General features: G+C 40.2%; 1 pseudogene; it reads left to right on the top strand.

Annotated features, from left to right (window-relative positions):
- The first annotated feature begins 9,622 nt into the window (after positions 1 to 9,622).
- Positions 9,623 to 14,006, top strand: LOC121930951 (annotated as a pseudogene).
- Positions 14,007 to 15,112: the final 1,106 nt, after the last annotated feature.

Genomic DNA, 15,112 nt, shown 5'->3' with positions numbered 1-15,112 from the left:
ATTGATCTTGTGAAAAAATATATAAAAAAGATATTTCAATGCCAGATGTTACAAAGGAACACTCAGGGTTTATTTATTAGATCAAGCCCTCTTTAGAATATATTAAATAATTTACAGACATTCACATAACTCTCCATAGAAGCCAACATAACTAATATGAGGCTATTTTACTTTGAACATATCATGAGAAGACATGACTCACTAGAAGATACAATAATGCTAGGTAAGGTGAAGGAAACTAGAAAGGTAGAAAGTAGGAATGGAGGAAGACTACATTATGGGTGGATTGACTCAGTCAAGTTAGCCATGGCTCTGAGTCTGCCAGACTTGCGCAAGGTGGTTGAAGATAGGGGTTGCTATTCATAGGATCACCATAAGTCCAATTCAACTTGTTGGCAGTTAACAACAACCACATAGATCAAGATATGTTCATGATGATGTTGGGCATAGCAGCAGACATAATCATTGCAACAACCTACACTGCACCCGGAAGTCTTTAGAGCTTAAGAAAAAAAAATTTACTACAACTCCCAGGATACCTCAGCCAAAAAGCACAAGTATTACTCCAACTATGCTGGCTGGGGAAATCTATGGCGGGGTACAGACCGCCGCTTTGCGGCAGTCTGCCGCCGCCGGCGGCTAGTCCGTGGGGGAGCCGGAGCCTCCACACGGCGCGGCTCCCCTGCGGACTGAAAAAGAAGCTCCAAAATGGAGCTTCTTTTCAAGTCGCGTTTGCGACGTAGCGAGGCGCCAGGGGCGCACTCGCTACGTCACAAAGGACGCGATGCGTACGGACGCTCAGCGTCCGATATGCAAAGATGGCGCCGGCCATGTAGAAGGGCCGGCGCCAACTTGTACGGACGGAGTCCGTACTAGGCCCAGGGGCGTCTAAAAGAGACGCCCCCTTTTTAAAATGGGACGTCCTCCGGACGTCCCAAATGCCGGTGCAGAAAGCACCTATGGGATTAGGTAGTCCAAAACATCGTATTTCCATGTTGTGGGAACATGTGTTTCTTAATAGGGTTAGAAGCTATTGTTAAAGAGACTTTTCAAAAAATATAATTGTCTCCATATATCAGGATGTGAAATATTTACATGAGATCTTATCATCTGTTCAATGGTTATATTGCTTCTTAAAGAATTCAACAGGTCTCATTAGAAATACAAGTTGCATACTGTATATGCCAGGAGAAACAGAAATGACATTAATTATGATGGCAGCAAATACAACTGAAATAGAAATTATCCATATGTTTTACTGCAAGATTTAACAAAAGCTGTTATCCAATATGGTAATTGCCAATCAATTACATTAGTAAAATGTTACATATATTCTCACCTTTGAAAAAAAAAATCTAGGCACATTCTATGCCATTCAGACAACAAGGATATAAAATGCAACTCAAAAGTACAAAGCAATGAGAAAGTGTTGCAATTACTATAATTTAAACATCTGAGGATGACATTATGTTATTGAAACACCCCCATGAGAATGTGAATGCTGAAAGATCCCAATATTTGCAGTTATATCTTTGTGAAAAGGGGGGAAAAAACTCATCTGAGGCTACTCAATAGAAATGTCCCCAATCCTGTATTTTCTTTTTAATTTTTTTTAAAATCTCTTTAATTATAGACTAGAAGCATGTGCTTTTAAAAATGCTTTGCAATTTAAAGGCTATTTTACATGTCATAACCTATTCATTTAACTTCAGCAGTCTGAAGAAAAAAACATATCAGAGCATAAAATTAACTATGCATTCATGGTTAAAAGCAAGATAACACACAGTCCTTCCACATGTATACAACTTATTCCTGATGGACAGCTAAAAGAAAGGCGAAGCTTTGGTAAAGTGCACAGACAATTAGAAAAGCCTTAGATCAATTTCCTTCAGGAAGAAAAACATCCCAAAATACGAACAGATATACATGACTCCACTACACTTGCACCAATTTATACCTGTTCAGCTCCCTATAGCATCGGCTTAACTTGAAAAACTAAGACCTAACAGAGATATGCAAAAAACAATGCTGTTTAATATTCTATCTCTTCTAGACATATCCAATCGGCTGCCCCACAGATATGTTACTACAACCTCCCACATCTCTGCTGGGTGGAAATGATGGTGGTGGTAGTTCAAAAGGTCAGAGAAAAACAATCTACAGCTTCTTTGGGGAAATACATAGATCTGGCAGTTGGTTATACATTGGGTGAAAATTGAGGGGGAAAAACAGGGCTCAATTTACTTCCTTGCAGCATCACCTTGCAAGTTTCCTTCTGTGGATTTGTTTATTGATTAACCTATTTACCACTGATAGACAGAAAGACAATAAAAACATACGTAAATATGTAAATACATAGATATAAGTCTATCATTGATTCCCCAAGCCTACAGTGCCCAAAATTCTGTTCAAGAGGTGCAAGGTTTCAGGTTTGTGTTTTCTCCTTTCTATTTAAAATCTCTTGGTTTCTCTACCAGCTATATATGTTTACATGAGAGAAACTCTGTTTTTCATTCCCCTCACCTTTTCTGTTCTTTAAAGTGGGATCCAATAGTAGCAATCTGTTTATTATTAGGAGTTATTCTCATTCTCAAATCCCTCCTCTTTCTTGTGTTTATTTTCAGCCACTATACACCTGAAGCATATTTTCATCTCCTTTATATTCAGGGGCAAGTGTTCTCCCACATTTGTAATGACACATGCATTATGAGAAACAACAAGGCTCCTTTCGAGAGATACTCTGAATACAATTATTTCATTTACTCTCTGCTTCTTGAATGTCAGAAAATCAAGGCAGCTAATTTCTTTGATCTGGTCTCCTTCCACATTCCACATCAATCTATTTAAACAACTGTGCCAAGATGAGGCATAGACTGACTGTGAATGTTAAAGATGGAAAAATGAAAAGCATCCTGGCCTACTTATGAGGGAAAAGAGAGATCATGAGTGTACTTTAAAATGGAATGAATGGAGATGCCTGGGCCAGCATCCTAGAATATTAAACTATCAAGGTGGAAGTGAAAAGTAAAATCACAGATCAGCAGACTGGGCAAAATGGGGAGTGGGGAGGGGGGAGACCAGCTGGCTATGATGTATGCTGGTATAAGCAATTATCTTGAAAGGTTCAGAGAATCTAGTCAGCACCGATAGCTGTATTCTGAAGGTTTCAAAGAGCATAACCAAATTGATTCAGTGAGATGGGTGGAAAATTAAATCTGCAACTGCAAAAGGAAGGAGGTCAGGATCAACCTTTGTTTCTTGTACAAATGGAGAATTGGTTTTGCCCATTCAATTACTGAAGAGAAAGAAACTATTTCTAATGAATAATGATAACAGAATGAAATAATAGTCAGATTTGATATTCATAATGAGATTAAAGTGCCTATTAATATATTTCCAAAGAACCGCTAAAGAATCACAGGCTTGAAGGATATAAAGAAAGCTTAAAAGAAAACATCTTCCATGAGGAATAGTTGTTAGATGATATACATGAAGGCAGATATATACAATCTGAGACCTACAGAACCCCCAGAAATGAACAGTGTAATTTAATTGGAACATGATCTAAACAAGTAATTTTAACTCTCATTTCTGTTAATAGGCGTGCTGTTCTTAATTCTGGGTCTAGGTAAGCCTGGGCTTGTAGGCTAAATGATTGTTTTTCTTGTTATCATCACCATCACCATCATCATCATCATCATCATCATCATCATCATCATCATCATCATCATCTTTATTTATCCCCTGCCTTTATGCCCTGACCCATGACTGCTTACAAAATAAAATGATTACAGTGTAGTTAAAAATATACAAGGTCAACATTAAAATAAAACTGAATCATTAACACTATTAAAACTGTAATTTTAATACTGCTTTGAACTATGTACTTTCAACAGAACTGAGGTTTGCTCTTAATTTTTGAACAGTAATAAGACATTTTTCTTTAAATGTTTATTGTTATTTGTGTACGTTGCCATGGGTCCTTTGGCTGGAGAAAAGTGGTTTCTTTTAAATTTCACTATATTTAAGAGGTTTCTTTTAAATGTCACTAAATCTTTAAGGAAGCAAAAGAAATAGAAGAAGAAATGTAGTAGATACAAAGCAAGAATGAGAAAGAATCTAAGAGTGAAATCACCAATTAAACAACCTACAGCGCACCCGTGTCATACGCGGCCTTGAGCATACGTGCTCAAGCCGTGGAGCGCGCGCGGGGCGGAAGGGGCGGCGTGTCCCATTCAATTGAATGGGCGTGTGTGCCCGTTGCACCCAGCGCGCTCCCGCGCAGCCGCACCACCGCGCATGAGCCCCATTGTTTCCAATAGGGCTTGAGCATAGGCGGAATTTGCCTTACGCGGCGGGATCCGGAACAGATCCCCCGCGTAAGGCAAGGACGGACTGTATAAGGAATTTCTCTTCTTTATGTACACTATACTGGAAGTTGTAATGTGATGTTAAAGTTACAGTAATAGAACAATCCATGTAATGTAAAGTAAGAGGAATCTATAAGGATGCATGTATGCTTTTAATTTAAATTGTTTAATAATTTTTTTTAAAAAAAATCACTAAATCTGCTATTCCTAATTTATTAATGAAGGAAAAATCCTTCCTGCAGACTTTTGGGGTTTTTCCATTACAACTTTTAAAAGATTGCAGGGTGAGACCACTAATTTCTATTAAAAGGTGCTCAAACCCTTCTTCACAGTTGCAGCTTAATGCTCTCAAGCCGAGTAACAGCAAGATCAGCAAATCTAAATCTGCGATCCCTTCTGATGTGGTGTCTGAAGAAGACAATTTATGCAAAAACTTAATATCATTTTCTTCTCCACAGTGTAATGATCGGCTTCAAAGCTCCAGTGAAATGCTGCACAGGCCTTCTGATCTCCCCACTCCAGTACAAGTGCCATCCCTCGTCTAGTGGAGATAGACAGCGGCCCCTTTGCATTCAGCCTCTGGTTGAGGAGTTGCATACTAACATTGTCCCCCAAGACCTGATTTCCTTTGGTCAGGTTACTCCTGCTAATCCAGACAGTTTCTGTCCAGTTTCAAGTTTCCCTTTGGAAAGTGTTGCCTTCAATGGGAAGACATCTGATACCTTCTCCTTGTTCTCATCAGCTACTGCTGTCATCCAGAGCTGAACCTAATGTTAACTTAGCAGGGATGATGAAACTGACAATTTCACCTAGTTCTACTGGATCTGACCCTCAGCTTCCATCATTGTCAGGTCACTTAACAATGAAGGATAATGGATATATTGTGGCTAAAAATTGAACAAATAAACAAAACAGTTTAAAACATACACTTTAAAATGATAAAAAGCTCTTATTATGTATGTCCATTCAATCCAATGTTTAGCAATGTGGAATATTTAATACAGCCATGGAAATGCAGCAATTAGTCACCATTAAAGAGAGACAAAAACTTTGGTGAAACATTGTCGAACACACCCACAAGTCTCCTGAATATTGTGATTTACCTTCCTTGGAAATTACAATTCAATCCTAATGTTTCTAGATTGAAGCAAAAGTATTTATTTTAGAATCCTAACCCCATTTACCTTTAGTCATATGCACAGAAATCTCCATATCTGGTTGAATAATGATCATTTTTATAGGAGCATCCCATTTCTGTACCCACAAATCCCAAATAACACCTGATAAATCACCCAGTGGGTTCCTGAGAAAACTAATATTAGGAGAAAAAATCCACTTAATAAATGGGAGCAGTTGAGGTGGCTCTGTTTTCATTCTCGAATAGTAGTTTTTCAGTCAGCCACACATAAAGTTGTTTTTTATGCCAGGCAACGTAAACATCTTCTGCATCAATCTGAAGTTTGGTATGAACTGAAAGCTTCCACCAGCACAGTGGAATGTAAAAGAAATAGAATAGGGAGCTGGGAGATTTTCAATTCAGTACAATTTGTAAAATCTGAAATGTAGAAGAGGGAGAAATTGCTCATTTGCCAATTTCTCACAAACAGATTTCTCCCTAGATTTTCCTCCTCTAAAACAGAAGCAGAGATTTCACTTAAGATGAGTGAACTCAAATTCTTCTCTTAAACAGATATAAGGATGCTCAAAAACAGTCAAGAACACCCATGGTCTGAATTTTCACCCCACCCCTATTCTAGGGGGATTCCAGAAATATTAATTTGAGGTGATAAAAGGAATGAAAAAAACATTTTAGGGGAGTTAAATTTTGGGGAAATCGCATTGAATAAAGCTCTGTTACTGTATGCCTGAAAACTAGGAGAGAAAATGAGGAACTGTACACTATACCATTGCTCTGCAGGCTTTGTTCCTCCACATGGTCTAGACTTCAATTCCCAGATGTCCCAGACATCATGGCCAATGATCAGGAATTCTGGGAACAGAAGTCCAAACTTCTGGAGGACCAAAATTTGAGGAATATTGCACTATGGCACAGTGTTCATTCCAGTCATCCCTGGCTGTGGCAGCTAATAATTCCAAATTACATCACTATATATAGAATAAAGATATAAAATTCTGCAGAATGTGTTGAATCTGATAACATCTTGAAATGATGATATAGTATAGAGAAGGGATTACATTTCACATTAAGATAACTCAAGTGTGCACCTATGTTAAGATATTATCATTTCATAGGCATGGGCTAGCTGTTCACATAATATAGATTCTATAGAAAGTAATACAGGATGAGTCTCTCTGATCTGGAATTTGGAAATCTAAAATATACCAAAATCCAAAATTGTCCACATGAGTGGCTGAAACAGTGACACCCTTGCTTTCTCATGGCTCAGTGCACACAAACTTTTTCAGGCACAAAACTATTAAAAATATTGTGTATAAAATTATCTTCAAGCTATGTATATAAAGTGTATATGAGATGAATGACTTTCATGACTTGGACCCCACCTCCAAGAAATCGCATTATTTATATTCCAAAATTCTAAGAACTCCAAAACCCAAAACACTTCTGGTCCCAACCATTTCACATAAGAAAGACTCAACCTGTACAGTATGGGCAGTGTGCGCAGATGTGCAGCCTTTTTTTCCTCCCCCTCAGAGCCTTTTATATCACAGTTTGGCCAGCAGCCTGTTGGCTGGGAAATTTTCCAGGAACTGCAATCCAAAAAAAAGTAGCATTTGAAGTTATGCTTTAAACCATAAAGGCATTTCCCCCTTCTCATTTTAAAAGATCTTTGTGGACTGGCAGCAGAGGGAGGAGAAACTAGATTCAAAGGAGACGTCCTAATGGGCTTGGTTTTCTTTACCCCCAAATTCAATTTGTCTTGGTGTTTGCCAGTCATTTAAACTGAGATTTTCCCTTCTCATATTAAAGAAGCTTAAGGGGATAAAAAAAAATTGGTCCATAGTTACCTGAGGTTATACTGTATATTCCCTCTTTCCTTTCATTGAAAGTTGTTTTGCCTTAAAATGTTCAATTTTGTGCATTCATTCATTCATGTGTGTTTTAGTGTTTGTTCATTCTTCAACAGGACTGCCAGCTGTATCAAGGAGAAACCGACTCAAAGCAAATCCAGGAAGCCATTGGGCTTCACCACTAATTAGGAACTGATCACCCTAATGTAGTCCTACAGCTGCAGAGGGAAGAAGAACCAAAGAAATATGCTTTGACCATGATAATGGGAGCAATGTTATCTCTGTCCCTCATATGCTGGTGGTCATAAATTCATAGCTGCCCCAGACTTAGTGATCTTAGCAAAGACATTGAACTAACCCAGGAGGGACATGCTGGAGCTCCTAAACACCAAAACTGAGGCAATCCATCAGCTAGAAAAGGAGACTGTTGGGCAACAGGTTGAATGATGCAACAGAATTCATATCTGTCTTAGAGGTTCAATAGGTACAATGTTAGGTACATATTCTCCAAATTGTACAATATATACTTTACAATAATAGAGACAGAACCTCTAGAGTGAGGTTCATCCAGACATGACGTTATAAGCAAGAAAGATTATACAGTAAATAAAGTATACATTGTATTCCATCCATTGAGTCTGTTGCATGTTTCATAGTATGACATTTCTATATTATTTAAAAAGGATTAAATATAGCAATGTTTTTGTTGTTGTTCATTAAAATAAGTAAATCAATCACCAATTTTAAAAAAATTGCTTTCATACCCTCATTTGGGTTATTGCTTATAAATGTAAAGTACAGAACAAGGGCACCATTTTAGATTTATAAGGATACAGTGTCAAAATGGTTAATGGAATTCACCAGTTCAATAAGCTTAGTAGGACAAAAGATCACAGAAAACCTATTTATATTCATTGGTGAAAGCTGAAATAACAACCACCTAATGCTTTCCCATCTTTAGGCTCATTAGCTGTGGCTATTAGATTTGTTAGATACCATAACATCCAGATGTTTTTGGACAGCTCACTTGACATTTTATCCATATGTAGGTTAAATATTAATGGATTACAGGTGAAGAAATGTACTTGGTACTGTGAATCTGAATACTTCTCAGCACTGCCATCCCCCCCCCCCCAAAAAATCTAGTGCATTAAAATGTAAACAACAAAAAAACATTGTCATTTCCCCAGAGCATAACCTTAGCTCTTTTAATAAATCATTTGCTTGTACCTGGGCAAAGTCATCATGCTGTAAGCAGCTTTTTCACTATTCAAACCATTTTGAGGTCATTTCATTAAGGGAGGGGGAACTCCTTTGCAACCAGATAGTTTTCATTTGTACAGCTATTTCAAGCATATTTTATTTGTTTGTTGGATTGAAACAGGATACAAATAAATCAATCCTGAGGGATCCCCAGACCATCCTACATGAAATGATATAGTACAGTATCATTGTACTGTAATTGAAGTGGATGCCCTAAACTCTGTGAGTGGTACGCGCAATGTAGCTTCCATTGGATTCTCAATAAGCTGCTCACTTCTTGTACTGTCTTTTCAACTAAATTTGAACTGTTATCTGAGCCAATAAACAAAGATAGGCCGTGTCTTGGAATGATGTTTTTTAGTAAGGTCTTGGCTATCTCTCTAGCCTTCTCCATCTTCATGGGGTAACATTTGACCCATCTGGTGTAACAACAGACAAAAACCAACAGGTAACGATACAGGTCCTGACTAAGCGCTGTACCAAATATAACGGGAGAGTTCTTGAACCCTTGGACTGGCAGTGGATATTGTCGTATATGTACTGGTACTGCTCCTGGGTTGAAGTTCACTATCCTGGAGGGTTGTTTTCTCTACATATTTCAGATATATTGAATATTTGTCAGGGCTCATCTTCTAACACAGGCGTAGTCCAATGCATCCTCCACTCCTCCTCTCTTGGGTAGGACAAGGCTAAATTTTTTGCAATTTTCTGCGTTCCTCTGAAGACCACCGTAGCCATCCCATCCTCTTCAAATGATATCTGGGCTCTTAATTTGGATAATATATCTAGTCTCAATAGTAGTACAGGGCATTCGGGTAACTACCGGAAACAGTACACTATTAAATGTCCCCCGATGTGACATATTATTTGTTGACTGCATATTTACTGGCTATTCTGGTGATGCAGTGGCAGTAGCTGCTATAGCGCCCCCGGTAGCAGAAGTCCCAACTGGAGTGTGTATGTCCATCAAGTTATTATTAATCCAGCTGGTTGTCTCAATGGTCGGAACAGGCACCCTGACAGTGGACTTAACTGGTTATAGTGGAGCCATACTGGTGGAATGGGAGCTGGCAAAACATTTCCTTGTACTGGAGCCCTCAGATAGGGAAGAGGTGCGGTTAGCTCTATCAGGTCCTCAACTGGTGAATCTAACACTGGCTTTTAATTTCTGGGCCAATTTTTCCTTTCTTAGCACTAAAATCTTTGCTTGAGATTCTTGGGGGGAAAAATTAACCATGGAGAGGATGACCGAACCATCGTGTCCCAAGAATCAATACGGAAATTGGTCGGGGTGGCCCAGCTCCCCCATGATCACAGAATATACCTTTTTAATTTTCTCTCGGTCCAGTGATCTCTCAGATAGCCATCCTATATTAAAGGAAACCCGGTCTATTTTACAAAGTATATGTAAGCATTGTGGTTTTATGGGAGGGTCACCATAATCCTCATTGAATCCCTTTTTGAAATTTTTCAACATACAACCCAAGGGGGTGCAAGGTTTGCTTCCCGTGCTTCCCATTGCCACCCACTAAAGACCAGACAGAGACAGGAGGGAAAAGGGACAACCTGTGGTGAGGGGTCCAACTGATCAGACACAGGGAGGGCTAATAACACCTCAGACACCTACTGGCTCACACCACCTGCTATCAGCATATGCTACCATCAACTTGCTGCTGTTGCCCAGGGTCGGCCCCTGAAGATAGCAACGATAAACACAGTAGTCACTCACAAATCCACTCAGACAATGCATTCAAACAGTTTTCTACCTCTCACCTTCCCAGCAACTATCTGGTATATGTACCTGAGGCAAAAGAGTTTCTCCAATGGTGGCTGCAGGTGCTGGATAATATGCTTTTGCCTGGAGTTTAGGAGATCATCGGTCTCCCCTTCCACCCACCACAGGTGGGACAGAAACCCAGAGAAGTACTTCAACCTTGTGCACTTAAACAGATTACCAGGTTACTAGATTAACAGAGGTTTAAATCAAACTACCAGATGGTTCTATCGCCCTGGGTGTGTTCTAAGTAAAAGTGTCCCACTTCTACTTGCCTGATTCAGAATATGCGTTTTGCACATTTTGTCTCAGCCACGGATTCCTCTGTTGCGTGGATGCCAATTCAGGAGGGTCACAGCACCAAAGCCTTCATTCCCCCAATGAAACTTTTCAGGTGGCACCTGGAACAGAGTTCGAGCATCAGCCTTCCTGTCCTGGTCCGGCAAAGTCAAAGGCAGGCAACACACCACCTGCTGTGGTTATCTCTACCAGCCAATGATATCAATCCCGGATGAGCCCCCAAATTAGGTAGCAGAAACCACTGGCTGGGATAAACAACCAAGCTGACCCACTGTCACAGAAGGCACAGTTTTATTACGGCCAGGACCCTCCTGCCTTGAAAGGTGCAAGAGAGACCATGAACATTCTTTACAGCAAGTTTTATGCACAAGCACAATACAGGAAAACCAAATCCCAAACTCTTACCCCACCCCTGATTGCAAATCATCTATGTTAATACATAGGATCTATGGTGTTAGGAGATGAACATGTCTATGCATTTTGAAATACAGAAATTGTCCTAGTTCATTGTAACACTGTACAGTGGTACCCCGGGTTACGAAATTAATTCGTTCCGCGGTTAATTTCGTAACCCGAAATACCTTCGTAAGCCGAATTCCCATAGGCGCTAATGGAAAAATAGCTCTCTGCTGCCCTCCGGTGGCGGAAAATAGCGCCGCGGTTTTTTCGTAACCCGAAGAAACCTTCGTAAGCCGAAGCAATAAATCCCTATGGGATTTTTTCGTATCCCGAAAAATTCGTAACCCGGCGCATTCGTATCCCGGGGTACCACTGTATATAAAACAGAACTCTTCTGTTCGGGATGTTTCACCTTATCAAGAATCATTGGAGTTTATCACATGGAGGCCCTTCCGTGTGGTAAATCTCACGCAAGCGCTGCCCAAATGTCACCAAGCGCCATGTGATCCCCATGGCACTACGGGAGTGGAATCGTGGCTCCCGCTCCATTCCCGCCATGCACTCGTAACTGGGGGAGCCTCCTGGAGCACTTTTCTTATTAACGGGATAAATTGTTAATAAGAAAAGTGCTCCAGGAGGCTCCTCCAGTTACAAGATCATGAAGGGAACGGAGTGGGAGTTGCGATTCCACTTCCGTAGCACCATGGAGGATCACACCCATGGCGCTTGCATGGCATTTACCACATGGAAGGGCCTTCATGTGATAAATGCCATTGTGTTCTCAAAACAAAACAATCCTATGCAAGAACTGCTCACTCTGACATTAGTCTTTGCAAAAGCCGAATTTTAGCTTCTATTGAGATTTCAAGTTATCATCTAGTCTCACCCAAAATCATGGCCACAAACAGTTTATAAAATCATTCCTTATATAATTCTTCAAGCAGGCACTTAAGTCCACTTCTTAATAACTTTGAGAGAGCCAGTGGTTTCAGTGTTGCACCATGACTCTAGAGATGGTTTGAACCCTTAGTCAGCCAAGGAAACCCACTGTATGATTTTGTGCACCCACCTTTAAAGGAATGCAGAGGAAAACCCTCTCTGAACAAATCTTGCCAAGAAAATCCCATGATAGGGTCACCTTGGGGTTGCTATAAAGGGAAGGAATAGCAACTGGGTACAAGCCATACTCTCTGTTATTTGAAAGTGTTTGCAAACCTGCTTCCTGAACATGATTTCTTCAAGTCTTTAGTACTGTTTAAAGAGTCTATACTCAACTGGAATCCATACCTCAGTGGCAAGCAAGGCCTAGTGGCATTTACCTTTCAGGCCACAGTGTAAAATGTGATTTATTTATTTATTTATTTGCTCAAAATTATTCTCCTATACATGTTGATAAAATTATTTAAGAGTTTGGGGGCTCAGATCTAAATCTGAGGTATGCCTGCTGGACTATCCCTTAACCTAGATTGTTTGCAAACTAGAATTTATCAGTGCCCAGATGTTGTTAGTGATATATTGTTTCCTTGAGATATCACACAAATAGAGCAGCAGACTGTGGGAGAAGGCGGAGAGGCAACAACATTATTATTCAGTTAAGAGAGTAGGCCTGCTGCTACCTATGGCCTCTCTATCCCTATCCCCCTGCGGACTTCTGCCTGCCAAGCCATCATCCCCTCTGGGAGCTAACCTCTAAGGTACTAAGCTAACGGCTGGCAAACTAGCCAGGTTACCCCTTTTCTCTTTCCTGGAAGGAAGCACATACTTCCTCCCACCCTCAGGGAGGGAGGACAATACCAGGAATCAGCAATTGAAAGGATAATGGAAGACATTAATTTCACAACAGGAGGGAGAGAATCAGAGAATGTGGGTGAACACCAAATGGTCAGCAAACATAAACACACTTCAGTTAGCTAAGATAGCCTTAGGAACAGGTCCAGTGGGCTGACAATTCTGTTAGCCAGTGCCAGGTCATCAAACAGAAAAACAGCAACCATCCAGGACTTGATTCCGAATGAGCAGGCTGATCCAGTTTCTATTATAGTGAACAAGATGAATAAAACTGTTGTGGAATGAGGAAAAGAACCTCTGAAAAGTCTGTACACATGGGTTCTCTGTACTTCAGAAAGTGTGACTAGCGGAATAGGGAGGTGGAGTTGCAAAGGTCTGATTCCATCTTGTTCACCTGTAGTCTGCTGCAGCTGAGTTTGAATATCTGAACATGAACAGCAAGGATAGAAGACTGAAATGGAGAGAAACAGCAATGGACTCAGCAAGAAGCAAAAACCAGCATATGCTCAGGGTAGCCCAGTGGATATTTTGTGTTTCCTGTACCTTAACAGTTCCTACCATCCTTCCAAGTGTGAGTTCTTAGCCAATCTGAACATCACTACACTCTTGAATGTCTCCAGGAAGAGTTCTGAGTTTTTAACAGACCAATACAGCTATAAAAGGATTCCTGTGGAAGACAGCCATGCAGCAGGTATCAGTTCTCACTTCCAGGAAGTGATAGAATTCATTGACTGCACCAGACAAGCATGGGGCAAAATCTTGGTACATTGTGAAGTCAGAATTTCCCACTCTCCCACGATTGAAACGACTTACCTGATGAACATGAAAAAAATAATAATTTGGAAGAGGCTTTTGGTTACAACATATAGGAGTCCGATCTCACTGAACTTTGGCTTCATGAACTAGCTATATGAGTCAAAAATACCATCCTCAACTCCAAGCCCTCCAGTATCTTCTTGCAGCTTGCTTCTAGCAAGCTGACTCAGAGCAAAGGTTTTAAAGGCTCCTGTTATGTGTTTCCTACCTCAGTTTATTCACCAGCATCAGCTGAAACTTAACTGAATTGCTGCAACTTCACTCTGCTGGAACCTCTTGGAACAAGGGACAATACAGTCCTGTGAACTCAACAGAAAGACTATTAACAAGTCATTTCATCTATATCATATATCACCCCAAACTAGATGTTTTAATGTGGCTGCCCACAGCAGGAAGAGGAAATGTGGTTTTACATTGGCATAGTGCAATAATTCGCTGCATTTCAGCTAGGGGTAACTATGCCATTTCAAGCTGTTCAGCTAGCTCCTGCTTTTTATTTTCCTTATTCTAGGATTCTAGTTTGAAGTCTTCTTCCTCTCATAACCCTTCATTATGGGTAGGAATATATGTTTAAGAACACCAAACAGGGCAAACTTTTTAAAAAAGTGTTAATGAAAGGAAATGCGTACATTTTAAAGAAGTTTTTTTAAAAATATATTCTTTATTAATTTTTAATAACAATAATAATCGAATGTACTATACAAAACAGGATTGAACAGTTCTGCCCCCTGTATCCCCTCTGCCCCTCCCCTAATTCCTCCTAAAAGAAATTTCTAAGACTTGTTTTAAATCAAATATGATTGGCTTCTCCTTCCTATATAGTATCCAAGTAAGATAAACTATGGCCCATTCCACATGGGCGTAAAGTTCGTCCCCAGGACGTACTAGGGTTAGGAAAGGGCGTGCTTTACGCATGCCCCTAACCCTAGTACGTCCTGGGGATGTACAAAATGGCAGCGCCCGTTCTACACGGGTGCCGCCATCTTGATGTAGCAGACACTTAGCGTCTGCACGTCGCATGTTGCGAGTGTGCCATTGGCACCTTGCGGCGTCATTAGCGCACCGCAACAAGAAGCGCCATTTTGGCGCTTGTTTTTGTGGCGCCAGGGAGCCTCACAGTTTGGCCGCTGGGGCTCCTCGGCGCTGCTAATGACAGTGGTGGCAGACCACCGCTTTCAGGTGGTCTTTAACGCACCAAAACCACAAAAGATAATATCAACAACTTCATATCATTTGTTATTTTTAAGTTCCTTCAAAGCTCATGAGCTTACTGACATCTTAAGAAATTATGTTAAGATAAAATAATTATATTAGCTGTTTAAATTATATACAAAAAGAAAAGTTCTCATAATTAAAAACCCACTTCTTTCAAACAGCCTTCCCTCCTGTCTCTGTTTAGATGAGGAAGTCC

This window comes from Sceloporus undulatus, chromosome 5 (genome assembly GCF_019175285.1).
Source record: "Sceloporus undulatus isolate JIND9_A2432 ecotype Alabama chromosome 5, SceUnd_v1.1, whole genome shotgun sequence".
NCBI lineage: Eukaryota > Metazoa > Chordata > Lepidosauria > Squamata > Phrynosomatidae > Sceloporus > Sceloporus undulatus.
Note: the sequence above shows the minus strand (reverse complement) of the source record. Positions and strands in the feature narration are given on the sequence as shown.